We start from the raw sequence: 25,184 nt of genomic DNA, 5'->3' as shown, positions 1-25,184 counted from the left end.
GGCGGAAAGGGCGCGGGAGGGGGTGTGAAGAATGAAAGAGAAAAAAAAATAGAAAAAGGGGAAAGTTAAGGCTGGATCCTACAATATGCTCCAGCCCCGAAACTTCTTGAGACTTGATCACAGTCTATTCTTACACCTTGAGGGTCCGTTCCTCTCCTTGACAAACTGGAAATAGAAGAGGCATTTGTTCTCTTCCCACAACCACTGTTTAACTTGGCAGCTTCTCCCAGACAAGAACCAACTTGGTGGAAGGGTCACTGCTCTTTTCTTCCTATTCTTAGCAGTCAGATTTTAGTGACTCCTGTTGACTTAACCTCCAAGGCCAAATGGGCTGTTCACTTTATGGGGACTTTGAAGCCTTTTCCCTCCAAAGTTAATTATCTAGCATTTTAACACAAAGATTTCTCACACCATTCTCTCACAGTCCACATTCCAATCCATCAGAAAATTCTCTCAAATCCACTTTCAAAATATATCCAATTGGCCATTACTCATCCCCACTGCTATCAACCCCATCATTTCTCACCTGGATAATTACAGTGGCCTGCAAACTGGTCTCCCTCCTTCAGAGAAAAAGCCACAAAGTTTGTCACCAGGCCCTGCTTCCTCTTAGCTCTTGTCTACCACCACCCTGTCTCCCCCTGTGCTGTTTGAGCCCCTGACCTTTTAGCTCCAACAGGACACACCAAGTTCGGGGTCTTTGCACGTGCTCTTCCTTAGCCCAGGGCGCTCTTCCCTGATGTAGTTCACGCTCCAACTCTCTCACTTCATTCAAATTTCCACTTAAGTGCTAACAGCTCAGAGAGGCTTCTCTTAACCCCATATTTTAACATCAGCCCTCATCTCTCTGCATCTTACCCTTTATTATTTCTGTTCATTTAACTTAGCATCATCCAGCATGTATTTCCTTTTTTTTTCTTTTTTATTGAAGTAAAATCATTACAATGTGGCAATTTCTGGTATATAGCATAATGTTTAAGTCATACGTATATATACATACATTCATTTTTGTATTTTTTCATTATAGGATACTACAAGATATTGAATATAATTTCCTGTGTTATATAGAAGAAATTTGTTTTTTAATCTATTTTGTATATAGTAGTTAATATTTGCAAATCTTGAACTCCCAGTTTATCCCTTCCCACCTCCATTCCCCCCAGTAACCATAAGATTGTTTACTATGTCTGTGAGTCTCTTTCTGTTTTGTAAATGAGTTGATAGTGTCTTCTTTTTACTTTTACCATATGAGTGATCTCATATGGTATTTTTCTTTCTCTTTCTGACTTACTTCACTTAGAATGACGATCTCCAGGTCCATCCGTGTTGCTATAGATGGCATTATTTCATTCTTTTTTATGGCCGAGTAGCATTCTGTTGTATAAATATACCACGACTTCTTCATCTGGTCATCTGTCAGTAGACATTTAGGTTGCTTTTATGTCTTGGCTATTGTAAATAATGCTGCTATGAACATTGGGGTGTATGTACCTTTTCAAATTAGAATTACTTCTGGATATATGCCCAGGAGTGGGATTGCTGGGTCATATGGTAAGAATATTTTTAGTTTTTTGAGGAATCTCCAGTTTTCCGTAACACCTGCACTAAACTACATTCGCACCAACAGTGTAGGAGGGTTCCCTTTTCTCCACACCGTCACCAGCATTTATCCTATGTGGACTTTTCAATGATGGCTATTCAGACTGGTGTGAGGTGATACCTCATTGTAGTTTTGATTGGCATTTCTCTGATAATTAGTGATACTGAGCATCTTTTCATGTGCCTATTGGCCACTTGTACATCTTCACTGGAGAATTGCTTGTTTAGGTCTTCTGCCCATTTTTGGATTAGGTTGTTAGTTTTTTTGTTATTAAGTTGTATGTGCTATTTATATATTCTGGAAATGAAACCTTTGTCAGTTACATCATTTGCAAATATTTTCTCCCATTCCATAGGTTGTTGTTTTGTTTTGCTTATGTGGGCTTTGCTGTACAAAAGCTTATAAGTTTAATAAGGTTCCATTTGTTTACTTTTGCTCTTATTTCTATAACCTGGGTAGACTGCCCTAGGAGAACATTGCTAAGATTTATGTCAGAGAATGTTTTGCCTTTATTTTCTTCTAGGAGATTTCATGTCTTGTCTTATATTTAAGTCCTTAAGCCATTTTGAGTTTATTTTTGTGTATAGAGTGAAGGAACGTTCTAACTTCATTGATTTACATGCTGCTGTCCAGTTTTCCCAATACCACTTGCTGAAGAGATTGTCTTTTCTCCATTGTATAGTCTTGCCTCCTTTGTCAAAGATTAATTGACCATAGGTATGCGGATTTATTTCTGGGCTCTCTATTCTGTTCCACTGATCCATATGTCTGTCTTTGTGGCAATACCATGCTGTTTTGATTATTGCAGCTCTGTGGTGTAGTCTGAAGTCTGGGATGGTTATTCCTCCAGCTTCATTCTCTTTCTTCAGTATTGCTTTGGCAATTCTGGGTCTTTTATAATTCCATTTAAATTTTAGGCTATTTTTTCTAATTCTGTGAAAGATGTCCTGGGTAATTTGATAAGGATCGCATTAAATCTGTAGATTGAGGAGAAGGTATAGCTCAGTGGTAGAGTGCATGCCTAGCATGCATGAGGTTCTGGGTTCAATCCCCATTACCTCCACCAAAGGTAATAAATAAATAGGTGAACCTAATAACCTCCCCCTCCAAAGAAATTTAAATCTGTAGATTGCCTTGGGCAGTGTGGCCATTTTAACAATACTGATTCTTCCAATCCAAGAGCATGAGATATCTTTCCATTTCTTTAAGTCATCTTTAATTAATCTTTCCTTAATCAGTGTTTCATAATTCTCCGTGTATAAGTCGTTCACCTCTTTGGTCAGATTTATTTCTAAGTATTTTATTGTTTTGAAAGCAATTTTAACAATGTTTGTTTCTTTATTTTCTTTTCCTGCTAATTCATTGTTTGTGTAAAGAAATGCCACTGATTTCTGTTTGTTGATCTTGTATCTTGCTACCTTGCTGAATTCTTTTATCAGCTCTAGTTTTTTTGTGTGTGGATCTTTTAGGGTTTTCTATATATACTATCATGTTATCCACGTACAGTGATAATTTTACCTCTTTTCTTTCAATTTGGATCTCTTTTATTTCTCTCTCTTGCCTGATTGCTGTGTCTAGGACTTCCAAGACTACGTTGAATAGGAGTGGTGAGAGTGGGCAGCCTTGTCTTGTTCCAGATTTTTGTGGGAAGGCTTTCAGTTTTTCCCTGTTATGTATTATGCTGGTTGTGGGCTTGTCATAAATAGCTTTTATTATGTTGAGCTATGTTCCCTCTGTACCCACTTTGGTAAGAGTTTTTATCATAAATGGATGTTGAATTTTATCAAATGTTTTTTCTGCATCTATTGAGATGATCACGCAGTTTTTGTCCTTTCTCTTGTTGATGTGGTGTATGTTGATTGATGTGCATGTGTTGAACCATCCTTGTGTCCCAGGGATGAATCCAACTTGATCATGGTGTATGATCCTTTTTATGTGCTGTTGAATTCTGTTTGCTAATTTTTTGTTGAGGATTTTTGCATCAATGTTCATCAGCAATATAGGCCTGTAATTTCATTTTTTGGTAGTGTCTTTGGTTTCGGTATTAGGGTGATGTGGCTTCATAGAATAAGTTTGGGAGTACTCTTTCCCTTTCAATCTTTTGTTAAGAGTTTGAGAAGACCAGTATGAGTTCTTCTTTGTATGTTTCATAGAATTCCCTAGTGAAGCCACCTGGTCCTGAACTTTTGTTTGTAGGGTGGTTTTTTTATTGCTAATTCTATTTCATTTCTAGTGATCAGTCTGTTCAAGTGATCTATTTCTTCTTGATTCAGTCTTGGTGGACTGTATCTTTCCAGAAACTTGTCTGTTTCTTCTAGGTTGTCTAATATGTTTCCGTATAGTTGTTCACAGTATTCTCTTATTTTTTTGTGTGTTTCTGTGATCTTGGTTGTAATCTCTCCATTTTCCTTTCTTATAGCCTGGCCAGAAGTTTGCCAATTTTGTTTACTCTTTAAAATAAAACAGGTCTTTGTTTGATTGATTTTTTCTATTTTTTTTTAATCTCTATTTTATTAACTTCCTCCTTGATCTTTATTGTTTCCTTCCTTCTGCTGACTTTAAGTTTTGTTTGCGCTTCTTTTTCTAATTTTCTTGTGTGATAATTTAGGTTGTTTACTTGAGATTGTTCTTATTTGAGGAAGTCCTGTATCGCTATGAACTTAGGACTGCTCTTTGCTGCATTTTGTGTGGTTGTGTTTTCATTGTCGTTTGTCTCAAAGTATTTTTTAATTTCTTGATTTCATCATTGACCATTGGTTTTTTTCAGTAGCATGTTCTTTAATCTCCATGCTGTCATTTTTTTTTCTTTTTTGTGTGTGTGTGGTTGATTTCTAGTTTCATGGCATTGTGGTCAGAAAAGATGCTTGAAATAATGTCTATCCTCTTAAATTTGTTGAAGCTTCTTTTGTGCCTGAGTACCTGATCTATCCTAGAGAATGTTTCATGCACACTTGAAAGAATGTATATTCTCTTTTGGGGGCATGTAATGTCCTAAAAATATCAACCAAGTCCAACTGTTTATTGTGTCATTTAGTATCTCCATTGCCTTATTTATTTTCTATCTGGAAGATCTGTCTAGTGATGTTAATGGCATGTTAAAGTCTCCTACTATGATTGTTTTCCCATCAGTTTCTCCCTTTATGTCTGTTAGTATTTGATTTATTTAGGTGCTCCTATATCAGGTGCATATATGTTAATGAGTGTAATACCCTCATCTTGTATTGCTCCTTTAATCTTTATATAGTGTTCATCTTTATCTTTCTTTATGGACTTTGCTTTAAAGTTGATTTTGTCTGAGATCAGTATTGCTACTCCTGCTTTCTTGTCATTTCCATTTGCATTAAATATCTTTTTCCATCCCCTCACTTTCAATCAATGTGTTTCTTTCTCCCTAAAGTGGGTGTCTTGTACGTAGCATGCCATAGGTTCTTGTTTTATTATCCAACCTGCCACTCTGTGTCTTTTAATGGGAGGATTTAGTCCATTGACATTCATGATAATTATTGATAGATGGTGTTTATTGCCATTTTGAACTTAGTTTTCCAGTTGATTTGGTATTTCCTCTTTGTTCCTTTGTTTTTCTTTTTCTTTCTGTGGTTTGATAATTTTTCTGTATTATCTTTCTTTCTTTTTGGTTTTTGTGACTCTATTGTATGCTTTTGACTTGTGGTTACCCTGTTTTTTGAGTATATTAACCCATTACTTTATCTGTTTGCTTTAAACTGATAGTCATATAAGCTCAAACACATCCTAAAATGAGTGAAAAAAAAAAAAAGAAAAAAATCTGTATTTTCTTGTTCCCCTTTCCCACCTTTAATGATTTTGATGTCTTTTACATCTTCATGTTTATTCTGTTGCAACTCATTGTAGTTATTGCCTTTCCAATTATGGCTTTCTTCTTTCTCTCCTTATTTTTAAATGGATCTAATAACATTTACCTCATAGTGTAATCAGAATTAAATTTGATTGAGTCTGTGAAGCACTTAACATATTCCCAGGACATAGTTAAGTATTCAGGAAGTGGAAGCTAGGACAGAAGTGTTGACCAAAAGCAATTTTCTAGAGAAAGTGGATTTTAATTAGACCTTTAAAATCACTGATGTTACATTAAGAAAGCTCTTCTGCTCCCTTTTAACCCCCACAGACAAATAAAGCTCTTTTTCCTCAACTGGTTTACAGGGAAAATTAAAGAATTCATTATTTTAGTCATCGTATTTAATATTTGCAGATCCTGTGTAGGCATCATTTTATTAAGCACACACTAAAAATGAGTTTCCAAATAATTCAGTAACTTTATGAACCATTATCAACCATCATCATTTATGGACCACTTATGAATCATTATCTTTCATATGATTCAAATCAGCTAATTTAGAAAATTTCTTTTGCAATGTTAGTTTCTGTATTGTATCAGTGTTGTCTTAAAATACTCTTAGGACCATTTCTTTCAGGTAAATTTCACATACTAAAATGATTTCCTTTTTTTAACAACTTAATTGAGATAGAATTCACTCTTTTAAATTACCTTTTTTAAAAGGAGCAAATTAGCTTAAAAGACAGTTAGTACCTTGAAAATGTACGTGTTTTGGGGTTTCTCTGCATGTCATAGAACTATGAACCCCTTGTTTGCCATGTTGATTTGAGTTAGTGACATCTGTCTGCTTGGGAATTTAACTGCCTGTAGAGTAGGGACAATCTCAACTTTCCATTTCCCCGGATATCTCGTACTGCCCTGTAATATATAAGTAGGAACTCTGTAATTACTTGACTTGTGACTTGATAAGTATACACTCACTTAGGTTACATCAGTTGTCTAATTTAATATTCACAAAAACCCACTGAGGTAGACACTATTATTATTACCATTTTACAGATGAGGAAACCAAGGTCAAGAAGTGTAAGGGGTTTATCTAAGGTTATTATTATTATTCCTTTTAATATTTGGCAATTTGGGAGTTGAAATAGTTATCACCTTCTATTGTTTAATTTTGAAATTCTTAACGAGAAAGATTATTTTTTCCATGGATTTTTGTGGCCACACATGTTCCTTTCTGAACTGACTGTTCTTGTACTTTTCTGTTTTTTTCTATTGATTTCTTATTTTGATTTGAAGAGTTTTATAAGATATTGAAGACACTGACCTGTTTACTGTGTAGCACACACTGCAGATTAATTACATTTTGCTTACAAAACTTCCCTATGTTCTTTATTGAACAATCTTCTTCGAAGATTCTGCTAACCACAGGCAAATTGTAAAATCAGTTCGTCTCTGGCCCCCTCCCATCTCTCCTTAACACTCCTTTCCCCTCTTCTCTTTGTACAATTTCTAAGGACACCTAATCTCATTAACAATATCTCTTATAGGTTGTTGTATAAGATAGGTTAACTATTGAAAGACATTTATGAACTTTTTTTTAATGAAGTTCCTTCACTTACTAGCAAGATTGTTGTAAAAATCAAATATGTTCTGTCTTTTTCAGGGATATAAGCTTTAGAAGCTCCAGTCCTCATTCTGATACTGACTTGCCTCATGATTTGGGGACGTAACTTAAAATTTCTAAGCTTCATATTTCTTTTCTTCAAAATAGGTTATCTGTGGAAATTAAATAAGGTCTTATATGTAATGCACTTAATACACATTAATATGTCTAGCACATATTTAACTCTCTCAATGAAGCTAGTATGACAACAGCTAATAAATGAAAAGATGTTTTATTAATTGTTTAACTGTTCATTGTTTTTATTAACACATCAATGTTACTTCTCTGTTTTCATAGTTTTCATAGTTTTTATTTTCCTTTACTTATTGAACTTTTTTATTTTAATACATACCTGTATTAAATTAGAGGTTCTGTGTACTGTTTCCCCTGTTATACTTCAATTTAGAAGAAAAAACTGCATAGAAGTAATAACACATACTTCTCTTTATTCTTATGCTTATTATAGTGTCTTTGTTTTGTGACCAGCTAATCACAGTTTCCAAGAGGCAGGGCACTAGGATCAATTTTGAAAGGGAAAATATGTGCCTGTTATATTTTAATTGTATATTTGAAAGACGTAAAAAGTTGTTTTTGTAATACAAACTGTAGAAAACTAAGCTGGATAAAATCTCTAGAGAAAATATGTAGAAGATGGAATTCAGCTTCTGGCTTATCAGTGATTCTTGAGGGTTTTAGGAGCTCCAGGGGTGTGTGAAATTTGTATTATAAAGAGACAGGGTTTTGGGGTTTTTTTAATTGAGAAACATTGCTTTTGCTCAATGTGGTTTTCAAATATGATCACAATTTTGTATAGATCTCGATCACAGTGTGAGACCTTAGATGCAGAGTAGAAGTCAAAGTATTTTAACAGAAACCAATAAAGGCTTAAAAGTAAGGATGACAAGCTCTAGAACCAATGGGGCATTTAGATGTCTATGTACCAATTTTCAAGTCTGACAAAGACCAGGCGCAACCGAGGCCATAAGCGAGATGCCTGTGGCAGTGGGTCCCTCACGACCACCCAGCCAAACTGCTTCCAGTGCGTGAAGATGGGCTTTGTGATAGGTTGCGAGGTGAATGTGATGGCCGAGGCTGTTTGCCACCTTCTCCTGTCTCAGGATGAGAATGCGGGGTCGGGAGCTGATGGGCAGCATCGGGAAAACTATGATGCAGAGTGGTAGCACCTTCGACACATTCGTGGCCATCGGGATGGGCATTCGATACTAAGGAGGGCAGTAGTTGCCCACTGCACCCACCCACTCCCATCAGTACCAGCCCATGTACTATAAATTTAAAAAAAAATCTGACAAAGAACAGATCAGCATAGTTTCTCTGGTACAATCTGTAAGTGTATAGTATTGCCATAGATAAACAGACACTATGCGTTCTTCCAAAGGCTCTAAATGCTTGTATTTGGACAAGTTGTTAGCTTAGTACAGCGCACAAAGAAGAGAGTGCCACCTGCTGGACCAGCGGTGATACTCCGTGTGGCCTGGAATACAAAGCAAGGAGGGAAGACAGAGACTCTGGTCCAAATCAAATTCATATGTTTGTCCTTAAATTAGTTTAGCAGTCATTTGGCATCATTCAGCTATTTCTTATAAAACTTCTTTTGCTCAGCTGACAAATAAATTACTCTTCCAGAACAGACTTTTCCTATTGAATTTACTTGGTGGGGGGGTGCTAATTCAATTATTTATATTACAAACTTGTACTTACTGCTTATAACACACAGTTTGACATTAATTATAATCCATTTTGTAAAGCATAGTTTTCTGATTATTTCCTCTTACAATCTCAGTTCACTTTTTCTTTATAATGCAAGTCACCAGCACATTAATTCTCCTAGTCAGGTATCACTGGCTGTGAAAAACAACATGCCAGGGCTCTGACCTCTATTCTGGTATGCTTGAAAGTGTTGGTAAGGAACCCCAGTGGAACTGGTCCATCAAGGTGGGGGTGGATATTACATAACTGACATTGTTTAGACTTTCTGTACATGATGATAAAAAGAATGCAAGCTGATTTAGTTTTATTACTGCTTTTCTGTTCTCTAAAGACGATGCATCCCTTACTGCCTATACTAAGGGCAGATATTTCACTCACAAATAGTGTGGGTAGCAGGGGAGAGATGTCCATATTGATATGCCTTGTGTATGGGAAGAATATATGCTTCTACATTGGCATGATTTCTTGTACCTGATTAAAACTGTCTTCATCCACATTGCCTTAAATTCCTTTTCTTATTTTGACCTTATACCAGTTGTCAGTTCATTTAGATTGCAAATGATAAAGCTATCAAATTAAATACCTTAAGGTGAATCCATTTAATCAGATTAAGTTCTAAAATTCAGCTAAAATCAGCTCACTGCAGGAGTAACAGTTTTGAAGGAGAAAGAGTAATCTAGGGTCGTGAAGGCCTTTGAAATACATTTTGTTAGTCTGTTTTCAAACTGGGCCAGTGAAGCTCTTGCCCAGCATTTCTCTACTGTGGCTATTGAAAAGGACTGTTTCTGTCCCTTGGGTTGATAAATTAGTAGGATTTGAGTCGAGCTGCCAACGAACATTTGTCCAGTGGAAGGAGAGCCTCTGACTGAAGGAAAAGGTTTCTCTGATGACGTCACATTGAGTTCTACCTTCCCCAGTTACATGAAACAAGTTCTCCCCATTTTTGTAAAGTTTGAATTGGCCTTCCTTCCCAACCAAAAGCATTTTGACCAACATAAGGCTTTAAATATAGTGCCTGTATGCAAGATGAAAATATTCTATAGCTATGCTATATCTCTTTGTATAGCTGATTAAAGCAGATATAAGTAGACATTGCTTTCTGTGAGTGATTTGTGGCCAGTGCCAACAAATGGCAGCCACCACAATATAGGACAATTTGCTTTTCTTTTCCATTTTTCATTGTCTACAGTCAGTTTTGAAATTGATTTATTTCCATTTCTAGGCATTTGATTAATGATTGGCTCTACATACACTCTAATTTCAATTCAGACTTAAAATCAGCTGGCTCAAATTCTGGCAAAAGAATGAGCAGTCCTTCTCCAGATCACGGCCTGAATATACACAAATTTAGTTCCTCATTAATCTCATTTTTTACAAATTATATTCATAAAATTCAAAATTTTAGTTTGGGTCACGCTGCAATTAAATGGAAGCAAGGCAGAATTTGGATTAGAACTAAATCAGATTGGCAGGAATTCTGCAGTGTTAATGGCAATGTTTTACACGGTGCTATTAAAGTTATAGCCACGCAAATTGTATCACTTAATCCTGGAATTCTCGGAAATTAACTTCCATAAGAGCGATAGTAACCTTAACTTAAAGGGAGCCCGTAGAGGTAAACTAAGCAATATTGAGAAAACTGTCATGAAAGTAAAGGAGTAGAAAAGTCAGCTGAAAAACGAGGATGGCATTCACCTTCTAGGTTTTCTACGTTTGTCTGTTGAGGCTGATGCACCAGAGTTTTAATGCCTATGACTTGGCCTCCAGTGCCTTGAACAGTGCCAGGCTTATGGTCAGCGCTCAGAAAAAGCTTGCTGGATGAATGAATAATGAATAAATGAACATTCTTCAACAGATAAAAATCTTCGGTGCAGCAAGATTTTTCCTGTAACTACTACGGGTTATTAGACACAGTCCTTGCAGACTGCGCCAGAAGGAATCTCAGGTATCCTTTTCTTCAAGTTTCCTCATCTTCACATTGGAGGAACTGAGATCTGAAGAGGTAAAGTGACTGCCCAAAACAGAGATGGGGGTAAGAAATGAGTTAACAAACATTTACGGAGCACCCACTGGATAAATATTTGGACTTGCTGCAGGTAATAGGAATACAGCAGCGCAAAGGACAGCCAAATTCTCTGCCGTCTAGAGTTGACATTCCAGTAAAGAGACGACTGACATGTCAAACGAATAAATAGGTTTTAGTTCCCGATAAATGATGCTATGAAAATCCTACTATAGAATATTGTGGTGGAGAATGATGGAGGATGGGGAGGGACACAATCGATTCAGTAGATTACTCAGCACAAGACTCTAATAACGCTCATGTGAGCTGAGCCCTGGTGATGAGGACACACCTGTGCAAACGTAAGGAGGAAACGCATCCAAGTGCACGTGCAAAGGTTCTGAGACGGGAACAAGCTTGGTGTGCTTGATGGAAAGAAAAACAGCCACAGTGCTTCAGCTGGAATGAAGAGGGAAGAAAATGGACAGAGTGAGGTTGGGTGGACAAATACCAGATCCCTAGAACCCTGTGCTTCAGGAAAAAGAGTTGGGTTTTGTTATGGAGTGTGATGAGACAGTTTTGAGGAGAGAAGTCATATAACCTAATTTTCAGTTTAGAAAAATCACTGAGACTGCTATGTGGACAAAGGACCAGGGCGAAAAGAGGAACCTGGAGACTGACTGGAAGACTGTCCTGGTAATCCAGGCTGGATGGCGGTCACTTGGACCAGGGTGTGGCCATGGAGGAGGGGAGCAGTAGCTGGACTCAAGACATAATTTGTAAGTTCCTGCAGGATGTGCTGATGAATGCAGATGGGCACTTGGGCAAGTGAAGATGCCATTTACCATGATGGGGAAGACTGGGAAGAATAAACTGGGAGGATAGGAGAAATGGTTAGTTCTGCTTTAGACATGTAAAGTTTGACAATTTTATTAAACACTTAAGTGGAAATGCCAAATGGTAGTTAAGTCTAGACCTCAGGATAAAGAAGTCGGAGAGGCGGAATGGATTTGGAATTCATCCGTAAATAGGTGATATTTAAAGCCATGGCACTAGGAGAGAGTACAGGTAGAGAGACTGGAACAAAGCACCAAGTTAAACATGGCTTTCAGAAATTTTCCCGTGGCGCGAGGAAGAGAAATGGAGGGATAACTGGAGGGTGATGGAGGACTGAGGGAGCTGTGTTAGACTGCTAATGGAAACAATGCAGTAGAGAAAGAATTAGACGACAAACGAAAGCGAGTGAATAACTGAAGATACACAGCCATGTGGAAGGGCTGGTCTTTGGCCTTGGATGGAGCAAGGATGCTTCTTCCACTGTAACTCGAGGGAAAGACAGGTGCCTGGGTTCAGGCGCAAGTGGGCTGGCTGCGGGATTTGGTGACTGGTGAGAAGCTGAGGCAGTTCTTAGCCGATTCCATCAGTTGTATCCCATTTTCTCAAATCCTACTCCAGAGTATAACCACACAGAGCCTCCATTAGAATGGTAACACTATATGTCTTGTATTGGACACACAGCTGAAGCTTTTGATAGATATGGGTCTTACTTCAGTTAGTTTGCAGTGAAAAAAATATTCAGCGAATATGATCATGTATGTTCAATGGTACAAAAATGTCATCTAATTAAATGGAATTTTTCATAGCACTAAGCTTATTTCAAGTACAATGTAAAAGAGACAAAGTTTTAAGTTTGATTAAAGGAATAAAGTCAACATCTGAAGAAGTGGAAAGAACTTGGGTCCTTGAAATAACTGTTAAAACTACTGAATTAACTAACCAACTCTGGAACAACCCTACCCCAGATTTCTTATTATGTGAGTTAATAAATGTACTGATTGTTTAAGCTGCTTTTTGTTGATTACTATCACTTACAGCTGAAAGCATTTTAACTGATAATAGTATTTTATTAGGAAAACTGGTAGCCATCTGGAAAAAAATAAAACTCAAACTTTATACGAAATAGACTCCAGGAAAATTAAAATATAATTTTAAAAGTACTGGAGAAAGCTATGGGAGATTATACTATAATCTTAGATTAGCAAAAACCTTTCCAAGTATGACCCAAAGCTCCCCTTCCAGCAGAGCCTGTGGGAGGTGGGGTGCCGCCCCACTCCTCCCCACATCCCCCTTCACCCCCAGTCCCACCTGGGGGTTAAACTCCCACCTCTGGAGGCTGGAGTTGCTACAAGAAAAGGTACAAGAGAACAAGGGGACAGACAGGTGGGGTGATGTTTTCCATGGGTGGTGTGGACGTTTGAGTACAGGCCGTGGAGGCAGTGAAGGGATGAGCCGTGTGACCTGGAGGAGACACACATTTCAGGGGAAGTGCAGAGCAGATGGAAAGGCTCTGAGGCAGGAGGGAGCTCCGAGATTTCAATAATAGCCACAGGCCAGTGTGGTTGGTGCACGTGCGTGTGCCTGAGGACAAAGACACCAGGATCCTGGTTTATTTTCACAACTTCACCCCTCTGGATGAGCCCCATCTCCTGCCTGACTGCAAACCTTCTGGCTTTTAACAGACTCGAACACCCCTCTGTCCCATAGGCTGAGCAGAAAAACACTCCACTGCCTTGTGAAGTTCTTTTACTTTGTTTCAACACTAGACCACAAGTTTCTTAAGGAACAGAGTTTGTCTTTTTAATTTTGTAATATTAGTGATAAAAAGGGACTACTCAATAAACATTGACTAATGATCAAATGATGCAATGACTGACGGTGATCTTTTCTTCTGTCTTCACCTTGCCCTGGTGGGAACCAGGTGGCAAGGAGCCCAGGGCCACTGCTGGCCAGAATCTAGAAATGGTCAGTTCTGCTTTCCACCACGAAGGAGGGTCTCAAGAATGAGTCTCAGCCCACAGCGTCCCACCATCTCCCCTCAGTGGGGGCAGTGACCGCCAGCACCGCTGCTGGCCTTGTTCTCCACAGAGGGGCTGATTTTTATCTCCGGGCTCCCCGTCTCCCCTCAGCTGTCCCAGGTTCCCAGGTGCCCACCTGGGACAGGGGCCTGATGATCAGAAGTCATCACCCACCTTGGTTGGAACCCAGGACTCTGGTTGCTTTGCGTCAGCTTCAGTCAACAAGGGTGTCAACCTGTCCCTGGACAGAGTGGCTGGGCATGTGGCCCGGGCAGTGTCACCTCACAGCCAGCCTGTCACTTCAGCCTTGACTCTGGCTGTTCCCTTGTCTCATTGGGACTTTCTGCAGGTCACAGTCACTGCTTTTCTTCAGCCTGAAATCAGGAAAAACTAAGCTCTTTCTGACACTGAGAAGCCTGGGGCAGTGAGTTGCATGGCCAGCCCTGGCCTCAGGGCCCTGGTGAGGAGCAGGGACCCGGTCAGCACCACCATGCGTCAGGGTGGGCAGTGGGTGAAGATGCTTGTGACCAAAGTCGTACACCGTGACCAGAGGACTGGGGTGGAGTGAGGCTCCTTCAAGGTCCAGGACCCCAAAAGCAGACAGACTGTAGCCTAGGAGAAGGCAGAGCCTTCTAAGCAGATGGAGAGAAAATGTGGAAACTGGGTCTTGGGTGTGAACCAAAGGCAGCGAAGGCAACGCAAGAGGAAAAAGCAAGGTAAGGAAAGAGAATCGGCACCCAGAAGGGGCAGAGGACACAGCACCTGGGGAGTCACACAGAAGAGACCAGAAGTGGAGAGGACAGGAGAGGGGTCCCTGATGGCAGAGATGTCATGCCAGCTTCTGGGTAGAGGACACCACAGCCTCATCCTGGCTAAGTTAATTGTGTAGCAAGGCCGTATATAACCTAATACAACCGCTCCATTGATTAATGAAGTTCTCAACTTCCCCCATTGCTTCAGAAAACCTCATACAAATACTTACATTTAGATAGTTTCTATTTTGTAAAAAGACCTGAGCATTGATTGACCTCATGCTGCACCTGGTGATGCAGCTTAGCACGACAGGCAGACCTGGGTCTCAGCCCTGCCTCCTGGGAGCTGTGGTGATGGCATGGTCCTTACCCCACCTAAGCCTCCAGACCTGTATTTATAAAATGGGATTCAATAATATTGACCTGAAATTTAATGTAAAAATTGCAGGTCAAATTCTTTGGTGCCTAGGACATGATATGCATACAGCATCACCCTAGTTATTTGTCATTTATTATTATTTTTATATGATCAGGGTGAAATTCGGGGCTCTTTACGAAGGGCATCCTGATAACAAGACTGGGCACGTACATGGGTTCCCTTTACCTCATGGGACAAATCCCTACAACAAGCAGCCTCACCCCATCTTCATTCTTCTCCATCCAGGCCTGCATCCTTGGTCCTGTCTAGTCCACCCCACCCCTCTTCCAGACGATGGCAGTGTTGGACCCTCCAATGCTGACTTTTGTCTCCAGTTGTACCCAGTGTGAAATGTCAGTCGTCCACCCGTGGAAGCACATGACCAAGATTAGGGAATCTAGCTGTCTTTTGTAAAAAGAGAGGTTTCTGAACTCATTTTTGGTTGGTGATACATTTACAATCATTTAAATACCAAAATGGCATAACTACGGTTCAGGCATCCAAAATGAATGAAGCTGGTTGGTTTCAGATGCATTCTTCCATCACAGAGAAATTGAATTTTTTAAACTATCAAACTGGAGGACACTATCAACAATTTTCAGAACCCTAGCTGCTAGCAGCTGCCAGCTGCAACCTTGAAGTTTCAAAGTCCCCCTCCTTTGCAACTTTGTGTCATAATTCCAAACCCAGCTAATCCTTGCTAAATAAACCCTTACTTCCTGCTTGCTCCAATCCTAATTCTCCACAAGCAATTTATACAACCTGGCAGGTTTTTTGCCTTTATAAACTTGTCCCATTTTGTAGTCTGGCAGAACACAACTGAAGTGCTTCTTGGATCTGTGTCTCCCAGGCTGCGGTCCTAACAAACCCCAAATAAAAGCCTCTTTATTCCAACCAGGTCCCTGTTCTGGGAATTCACGGTTAACATGGTGCTGCTTTTTCTGTCTGCTTCCTGTGTTCTTGTCATCATCCACCAGGAAGCCAAAGTTTAGTGGCAGTTTCTCCCCAGGACCCTAACCCAGTCAAAACGTGCCAGCAGATCAATTTACATTCAACATGCAGCTATTGTCACATCTTCTCTCACAGGTACTTGTGTAACCTGGTGCTCTATGTCTTGGCAGTTTATTTGAATTTTTTCCAAAGTGTTAGAAAACAAAATTCAACAGATTAAATTTTACAGATCTTTGTGGCATTACCCAGTGATTCATGAACCTGGCCCCATCCAGTCCAGCAGACAGAAAGGAGCCCCCAGAGCGGGACACAGAGACTTCACAGGTGGGAGGGAGTGGGAACAATGAGGTTACCCTAGACCACGAGCTGGTTGGTAATCGCAAGGTGACCTTCCTTTAGGGGCCTGGAGGGGCTCTCAGGCAGACGACCTAACGGGCCGGGCCCTGAGCAGGACATTCCTGACTGAACGATTTAAGGTTCCACTTCTGGGACAGCCAAAACGGTGCGTAAATTCAGTCTCAGTTTGGTGACATGGGACTTAACACTTGCAACCCCATCTGGGGCCTGTTTCCTTGTTTTTAACAGAAGGTAGCTAAACAGGAGATACATTTTTAAGACTACAGAAATTAACATCAGAGCTAGAACATTTCTTTTGGTGATTCAATGTCAGAACAAATAATGGAATCAGAGTTTGTTACTTTATAATTTTCCTCTGGACAATTTCAGGCCTTTTCATGGTTGACCTTTAAGTTGTATCATTGATGTATTCTCTCTTCCACTGCAATAAAGCAGCCCCTGCTTCTACCCACAACCTGCCTGAGATCTGCGATCTCCACCCACCAAGAGTGAGCGACATGCTTAGATTAACCCCCACTCCCTGAACAACAGCTAGACATCTGGAAGGATGAATCATATTCTCACAGCTGAGACCAGAATAAAAAGCTCACTTACTGATGGTGAATCCCTGAGAGCCTTAAACAAAGCCATTCTTGGCTGTAACCTGTTTTCGATCATGCACATCAGGTCTTACTGTTCAAATTGTTTTCTCCCGTGATGAGTGCTTTTTTTTATACAACTGGATGTAATATAGTATATGTAATATATATTATATAGAACATATGTTAATACTTGAAGGAAGCTTAAAATAATTCCGTGTATATATGCACCCTGACATAGGCATGTCACTATTAAGTGTTCCATCAGACGTACTTCACAGAGCGCAGGGTTTCCACTTCCATCTTGTCATAATGACCAAGCAATGAGAAGATTAAACAAATCTGCCTGATGTATTAATGACTGAGTCTATGTAAGTTCTCTTATTAAATCCCAGCCACATAACTAAAACAAACAAACAAAGCAAAATAAAGCCAGAGCTCTGGCACCACTGTTCTGTTTATTTCTGTACTTTATAAAATATATCTTGTTGGGGGGAGGGTATAGCTCAAGTGGTAGGGCGCATGCTTAGCATGCATGAGGTCCTAGGTTCAATCCCCGCTACAATCAATCAATCAATCAATCAACCTAATTACCTCCCCTAACAAACAAAAACAAAAACAAAAACCATCTTGTAACCAGAGCTTCCCCAGCACAGGCCACCATTGGAACGTCTGTTGCCATGGTGATGGGCTGTTGTGACTACCTTAAGGGGCACAGCTGGAGGCTGGTCTTTTAGGAAACAGAAGGCTGCAGGCTCTAAAGAAGTCCACGTTACCCTTCAAATATATCCCATATGTACCTGGAACTATGCAATCTCCCTCCGTGTCTGGTTTTGGATCTCAGTTGTATGGGTTAATTTAGTGCCATAGATAAATTTTTGTGTTATGTCAACTTATGTTGCTCTAAGTTGTTGAGACCTTCAGTCCCACAGTCAATTCCCAAAGCAAACGGAGCCATGCGGCACGTCCTCCAGGTCAGTGCCTGCTACAACTGATCCACTGTTGGCCGGGAGTATTTTTCTATGACATGGACAGAAAAATGGAGTGATGACTCTCAGAAAGAACTTGCAATTGGGGGAAGTTTTCTGAACTGTCTCAGATATTACATCTATGAAAAAGTCAAACTCAAACAAAAAGAGGGTAGAAAAGTGGTTCCCAGGGCTGTGGGGTGGGGGAATAGGGAGAGGCTGGTAAAAGAGGGAAACTGTTCAGATATAAGATGAATATGGTCTGAGGAGCTAATGTAACATGTGGTGATCATGGCTGATCTGTATTATGTAATTGAAACTGGCAAGAGAGTAAAGCCTAAATATTCTCACAGGAAGAGAGAGGGAAAGACGCATGTGAAATGATGATGTTAACCAGATGAGGGAATCCTTTCACACTGTAAACATGTATCAAGTCACCAAGATGTGCTCTTCAAATACCTTACAATTTTATATGTGAATTACACCTCAAAAAAAGCTGCCATGGGGGGAGGGTATAGCTCAGTGCTAGAGTGCATGCTTACTGTGCATGAGGTCCAGGGTTCAATCCCCAGTACCTCCATTAAAACAAAAAAGTAAATAAATAAACATAATTACCTCTCCCCAAGCAAAAACATAAAAAATAATAAAAAAAAAATAAAATTACTTTTTAAAGATGAAATTTTAAAAAGATCCATGAAAAATGGAAGATTGTGTCTAGCTTGATAACAGTTAAGAACACAGAATTCAGATGACCATAAAAGCCCCCCTGGCTGACAGATGTGGGCAAATTTCATTTAACACTCAATCCTGAATTACCATGTTTACCAGGATCGTTGGCTTAATGCATATTCACAAAGGGCCACACCCTAGAAACCTGCTAATGGGTTTAATCCTATTCTCTTAGAGTAAAAGGCTGAATCTAGAGATTACTATCTGTGTGGACTCCCTGGATTTTCCATGCATTGGATTGTGAACAGATGTAGTGAAAGATTATGCAGTCATTTCAATCTATTTTTCTTGTTAGGATTTCCTTCAATATGACCCTTCCAGGAAGCTGGTGCTCAGAGACCCCATTACTCAGGACAAGGACTCCTGGGGGAGGAAGACTGGGCAGGAGGTTTGGATGGGAGGGAGCCCACAGGTTTCTCACTATGTTAGTGACAGCAGCTCATCTTCCAGGGACTCCAGGTCATCTGAGGTGTGTCTTTTGGGGGGAAGTTCTGCCTGAACTGATGGTGGAGGCCTGAGGTCTCCTGACGGATATGGGGGAGTCAGGGGGTCTGGGCCAGGAGAAAGCAAACTCTTCTGGGAAATTAAGAAAATGGGGAGGGCAGGCTGCGATGAAGACATGATTCTATCCCTTGCACTGTTAGAAGGGCGGAGGCTCACCTAACGACAGAAGGCCTCTGGACGGGCGCACACGTTCACTCTGGGCAGGATGCAATGGGAGTGATCTTTATTGTCTGAATACTACAGCGATGGGTCTAGACTGATGGGCCCTAGACGGTGCTCCAGATACGGGTCAAGTGGGGATCTGTGTTTGTGCCTGAGAACCTGCTGGGCCCCCCTCGGGACTGCTCTGTGCTGACATGCCCTGCTTCAGATGATGGAACACCCAGCATGTCCCTGCAAACATGGCTACCCAGATCTCAGAAGAGGCTCATGTTCCTCAAGAGCGTGTCCCCAGCCCCGTCCTTGGATGAGACCCACCACTGGCAAGGTCTCAGTCCCATGACAATGGGGAGGATGCGCTGAGTTTTGGCATCACTTCACTGTGCTGTGCTATATCTTAACTTCTTTATTTAGATTTCATTTGGGGTTAAAAAAAAGTAGGGAGAATGAAAGAAAATCAGGAATAAGTGAGGGGGCACTTCCTGGCCTCTGCTCCACTTCCTTACTGGAATTTTTGTTAAGTCCAACTAGGTCAATGTCTGATATGAAATTTGGAATATCTGGTGTAATAACAATCAAATATCTGGTTTCCGTGTACTGAAAGTCCCCCCCATCCCACACGTGCAAATTAAGGCAGGTCAACTGGCTTGTGCGTAGTTCATGTGATGGTGGCAGTCAGTGCAGGGGTGGAAGCATGAGGGGGAATGACCAGGTGTGACTTCTTGTCTCATGCTGTGAATCTCTGAGGACTTTGTGAGTGGTTACACTGTAAGTATCGTTGCTGGCCCAAGATGTAGTGTGAAGTGAACTTTATGGATGGGTGGGTGGACTTGTGAACGATGAGTCCAAGGTCAACCATACCCAGAAGTATCACTGGCTGCAGACAGAACCAGAAAGAGAAACCGATCATTGCTGGCTCTTTCAAAAGCAGGTGTAAGCTGCCCGAATGCCTGCTATGTTAGCGCTGCCCACCTGGACTTTAAACCCAGCCTCACCCACCCAGGTATCTGTTGTCTTCATAGGTGAGGAGGGGGCTGTGTGGCATTCAGGCAGTTACCTGGATCCTAATTTAGAGAGCACCTTTGCTGCTGGCCTGGGGAAGTACAGTTCCTCAGTACATCGTGTTCTCTTTCCTCACTGACTTCCAGTACCTTGGGTTCCACAGACTTCTTTGGCTGCATCCTATGCTTTTAACACAAGCCTCCAAAGACCACATCCTGTCAAGGGGTCTCCTGGTCCCTCATCACTGGTGCTGGCCTCAGACTGATCCCTGCCCCATGGCCCTTTCCACATTCTCTCCTTCTGACTCTCTCATGGCTAACACTCTGACCACCAAATGTGGGCCCTCTTCTCACTATTTCCCACTCAGGGGGAGCCTACTCCTTCTGGGTGTGACTCCCCCTTAATGACTTCCACCTACGACCACCACCAGGACCCAGCACATTGGACTCCTTTTCATGCAGTTCCTACCTGACACTCAGACAGGCCTGGGACCCTGGGACAGCCTCTTACATGGATACTGAGCTGGCTGCACACTTTGAACGCACTGGCCTTGGGAATTCTTATGCTTCCCTTTTGGATTTTTTAATGGAATGTGGAGATCTCACGGATCCTGCCACTATGTGGCTTCATACACAGAATTCATAGACTTTTTTTTTAAACTGAAGTATAGTCAGTTACACCATGTCGGTTTCTGGTGTACAGTGTGTTTCAGTCATACATACACATACACATATTTGTTTTCCATAGACTTCTTCAAAGTACACAAACCTCAGAGGCAGTCTAACCACAAGAAAGCTAAAAGTGCCTCTTGCTCTACTCAACAGCCAGGGAAGAGAAACTTGAGTAAACTCAAGGCAAGAAAGAAACATCGCTGCTCCTTTTCTACTAAGCAGACTTAACCATAAGAAGTCCCCATGGGTGTGATCCTGCTCCTCTGGGTGATTCTCTGGTCCATCTTTTGTTTTCCCTGGTCTTTGGTGACGCCTGGGGCTGCCTCCCAGTGAGGAGGGGAGGGTCCTTGCACCTAAAAATCTGTACCAGGTTGTGAGAGAGACCAGCATACAGACAGGACTGAGTGGGTAGCTTAGGCCAGCTCTGTGGGCTCAGGGGAGACTGGCTTGTCCCCTCAGCTTCCTCTTTCTGTGCCGCTCCTGTCCCAGAGCCCAGGGACCTGAGGGGACAAGATCACAGTGGGGTTACTGCGCAGGGGCCAAGGAAGCTGTGCAATCGGCTTTTCATGCTGACCTGAAGGCAGAGGAGACACGAGCCTTGTAGCTTGTCCTGTTCAGTCAGGTGATTCTCCCAAGGCGGATGTGTCCCTGGAATCTGGATGAAGGCCTGGATCATGGAGTTAAGAATCTGAGGTCCTGCCTGTCTTCAATACTGATTATTTGGCTGGAAGAGAATATGAACAATTATTTTACACCTACATGAGCGTCATACAGATCTCAAGGACAGAACTTAACACTTAGTCTAATAATTGACTGAAGCAAAACCTGGACTCTCATTCATCGTGATCACCCTTTCCACTGCTCTGCCATGGTCTCTCTGCTCAGTCTTCTCTCCTGGCAGGACCGGTAATATCGTCAAATTACAACTGACCGAGTTTCACACATACTTACTTTTGTGCTGTAAATAAACAACTTGTTTTTTAATTTATTCATGATGGAATGTGTTCTAACGGGAATTAACATGATTCAGTTTTGTGCTTCTGTGGCCCTTTACCTATCCTTCTCCTGTGATGCAGAACTCCCCTGACCTTGCAGTAATGGTCAGCCACACAGCTCACATCCCCACTGCACTGCAAGGTCTTTGAGGGGATGCTGACCGGTGTCACCTTAGCCTCAACCACAGTCTCTAGGTTGGGAGTTGACAATATGGACAAATAGGAGAGGAGGAGATTCTTGGGCCAGTTTAGCCAAGAGCTCTCAAAAAATGCAACAAGCCAAGGGGAGAAAAAGATGCAACAACAGGCGAGTTGAGGTCAAGGGCAAGAATTACTAGGCCGTGCACTAACCTGCATCACCACGATCAGGGCAAGCGGCTTGTGAAGACAGCATGGAAGTAGAGAAAGAGGATCAGGAAAATTAAGGAAAAATCAAGGAGAGGGTAGGAGGGTCAGAGAGCTCAGTGCAGTTCCTTAGCAACCTCCGTACCCTGCTGGGGCAGGTGCTCGGCTGCAGGGGCCCACAGGAGACCACACGCAGTGCTGCGGAGCTCCTGACTCTGCACCGGGACTTGTGAGGTGGGTAAACAGAAGAATGAATATTCATGGAACACACCGGACAGTTCTGAGCTTCATTTTGCTGAGGTGCCAAGGTTTTACCAGGGCAGAGCTGTAAGCTCTGTGAGATTATCCTGTATCTTGAGATCTTTCACTTCACTTATGTAGTTGGTGATGCAATAATCATAGCTATCCAGGCTCTCATGCTACAGTAGAGCCCTGGGTCAATTCCAACTTCTGATTCTTCTTGGCTCGGAGACAGAGCACAGTGTAACCTCTCAGAGCCTGGATTCCCTCGTCTGTCACGTGGTTGTGATATGACCTAGTCCAGAGGGCTATCGAGATGTTCAGAGGAGCTAATGGATGTGAGGTACTTACCACAGGGTCTGGGACAGTAATTTCTCAGTAGATATTAACCACTATCACTGTACATGAATCATGAGAAGGAAAAATATGATGGAATTTTGGGGAGAAAATCCCAGAACTGCATTCTGAAACCACAAACAATTCTTACAATTTCTACCTTCAAAATATCACTTAATTTCACTTATTCAGTCCTTTATTATTTCTTAGCAGTAATATTCTAGCAAATTCCTACCTGCTCTGCCTTCTTCCTGTCTACCCCAATTCCGCCTACTCACACTGCTCTGAGTGTTCCTCTAAAAGCACGAGTCTGATCACACTGCTCCCGTTTAAGACCCTGAATCCAAAGAGAAGAGTCCAAGCCCTGTCCAGGGCTCCCTGTCTTGCAGGCTCGTCCTTGACCACTCAGGCCACCAGGCGACTCCACGCTGTCCAGCACCAGACCCCCTCCCACAGCTACCCTCCTCCTCCTTCCACCTGTCATGCCCGCTCCGTGTCTCCACACCAGCCCATACTAATCAAGGCTCCAAGTATCCATCCTTCCTGCAGCCTTTCCACAACCTCCCTGACCCGACAGGATGAATCACCCCCTGGTCCGTGCGGGGGCACAGCCCGCTTCACCTTGTCTGACTGGTGGTTGTCTCTCCCCTGCGAGACTGGCAGTTCTTTCAGGATCAGAATGGCTTCATGTTTCCCTTTGAATTCTCAGTGACCAACAGAAACTTCTTGTATATGTACAAGAAATTAGTTAAATGAGAAACTTAACCTCATGGACTTTGGGGTTTTCCTGGGGAGGGGAAGGTAATTAGGCTTTTCTTTCTTTCTTTTTTTTTTTTTAGAGGAGGTACTGGGGACTGAACCTAGGACCTCACGCATGCTAAGCAGTCACTCTACCATTGAGCTATACCCACCCCTGTTGTTGGTTTTTTTTTTTCAACTATAAAATGAGGGTGTTGATCTACTTCCACTTTGAAATCTTTTAAAGATATTCTAAAATAAATAAATTTTAAGCAACGTAACTCATAAAACTGTTTCAGTGGGCTTTTAAAAAAGACGAAGTACCTCCCTACAAATAAAAATCCAGGACCAGACTGCCTCACCAGCGAATTCTAACAAACATACAAAGAACTCATACCAGTCCTTCTCAAACTCTCCCAGAAGACTGAAAAGGAGGGAATACTCCCAAATTCATTCTGTGAAGCCACCATCATCCTGATACCAAAAACAGGCAAAGACACCACCAAAAAAGAGAATTACAGACCAACATCACTGATGAACACAGATGCAAAAATCCTTACCAAAATATTAGCAAATAGAATCCAATAGTACATAAAAAAGATTAGACATCATGATCAAGTGGGGTTCATTCCAGGGACACAAGGGTTGTTCAACATACGCAAATCAATCGATGTAATACATCACATCAACAAAAGAAAGGACAAAAACCACATGATCATCTCAATAGTTGCAGAAAAAGCATTTGATAAAATTCAACATCCATTTACGATAAAAACTCTCACCAAAGTGGGTATAGAGGGAACATATCTCAACATAGTAAAAGCTATATATATGACAAACCTACAGCCAGCATAGTACTCAACGGTGAAAAACTCAAAAGCTTCCCACTAAAATCTGGGACAAGACAAGGCTGCCCACTATCACCATTCCTATTCAATATAGTCTTGGAAGTCCCGGCCACAGCAATCAGGCAAGAGAGAGAAATAAAAGGGATCCAAATTGGAAAAGAAGAGGTAAAAGTGTCACTATATGCAGATGACACCATACTACATACAGAAAACCCTAAAAGCTCCACACAAAAACTACTAGAACTAATCAAAGAATTCAGCAAGGCAGCAGGTCACAAGATCGATGTTCAAAAATCAGTTGCATTTCTTTACACTAATGATGAATCAACAGAAAAAGAAAGTAAAGAAAACAATCCCCTTTGAAATAGCACCCAAAGTAATAAAATACCTAGGAATAAATCTAACCAAGGAGGTGAAAGACTTATACACAGAGAACTATAAACCATTGATGAAGGAAATTAAAGAAGACTTAAAAAAAAATGGAAAGGTATCCCATGCTCCTGAATTGGAAGAATCAATATTGTTAAAATGGTCACACTGCCCAAGGCAATCTACAAATTTAATGCAATCCCTATCAAATTACCCAGGACATATTTCACAGAACTAGAACAAGTCCATATAATAAAATTTATATGGAACCACAAAAGACCTAGTATTGCCAAACATTACTAAAGAAAAAGAAAGAGGCTGGAGGAAATAACTCTCCAAGACTTCAGACAATACTACAGAGCTACAGTAATCAAGACAGCATGGTATTGGTACCAAAACAGACATATAAACCAATGGAACAGAATAGAGAGCCCAGAAATGAACCCACAAACTTTTGGTCAACTAATCTTCGACAAAGGAGGCAATATATACAATGGAATAAAGACAGTCTCTTCGGCAAATGGTGTTGGAAAAACCTGACAGCAGCATGTAAAGCAAT

At 41.2% G+C, this 25,184-nt stretch overlaps 1 non-coding gene and 1 pseudogene across 1 annotated transcript; both read left to right on the top strand.

Annotated features, from left to right (window-relative positions):
• Positions 1–8,070: 8,070 nt before the first annotated feature.
• LOC140688156 (reactive oxygen species modulator 1 pseudogene) lies at positions 8,071–8,307 on the top strand (annotated as a pseudogene).
• Positions 8,308–18,196: 9,889 nt separating this feature from the next.
• TRNAS-ACU (transfer RNA serine (anticodon ACU)) lies at positions 18,197–18,269 on the top strand. Its single transcript has one exon. It is a non-coding gene; the product is annotated as a tRNA-Ser (tRNA).
• Positions 18,270–25,184: the final 6,915 nt, after the last annotated feature.

This window comes from Vicugna pacos, chromosome 21, assembly GCF_048564905.1.
Source record: "Vicugna pacos chromosome 21, VicPac4, whole genome shotgun sequence".
In the NCBI taxonomy this organism is placed as follows: Eukaryota; Metazoa; Chordata; class Mammalia; order Artiodactyla; family Camelidae; genus Vicugna; species Vicugna pacos.
Note: the sequence above shows the minus strand (reverse complement) of the source record. Positions and strands in the feature narration are given on the sequence as shown.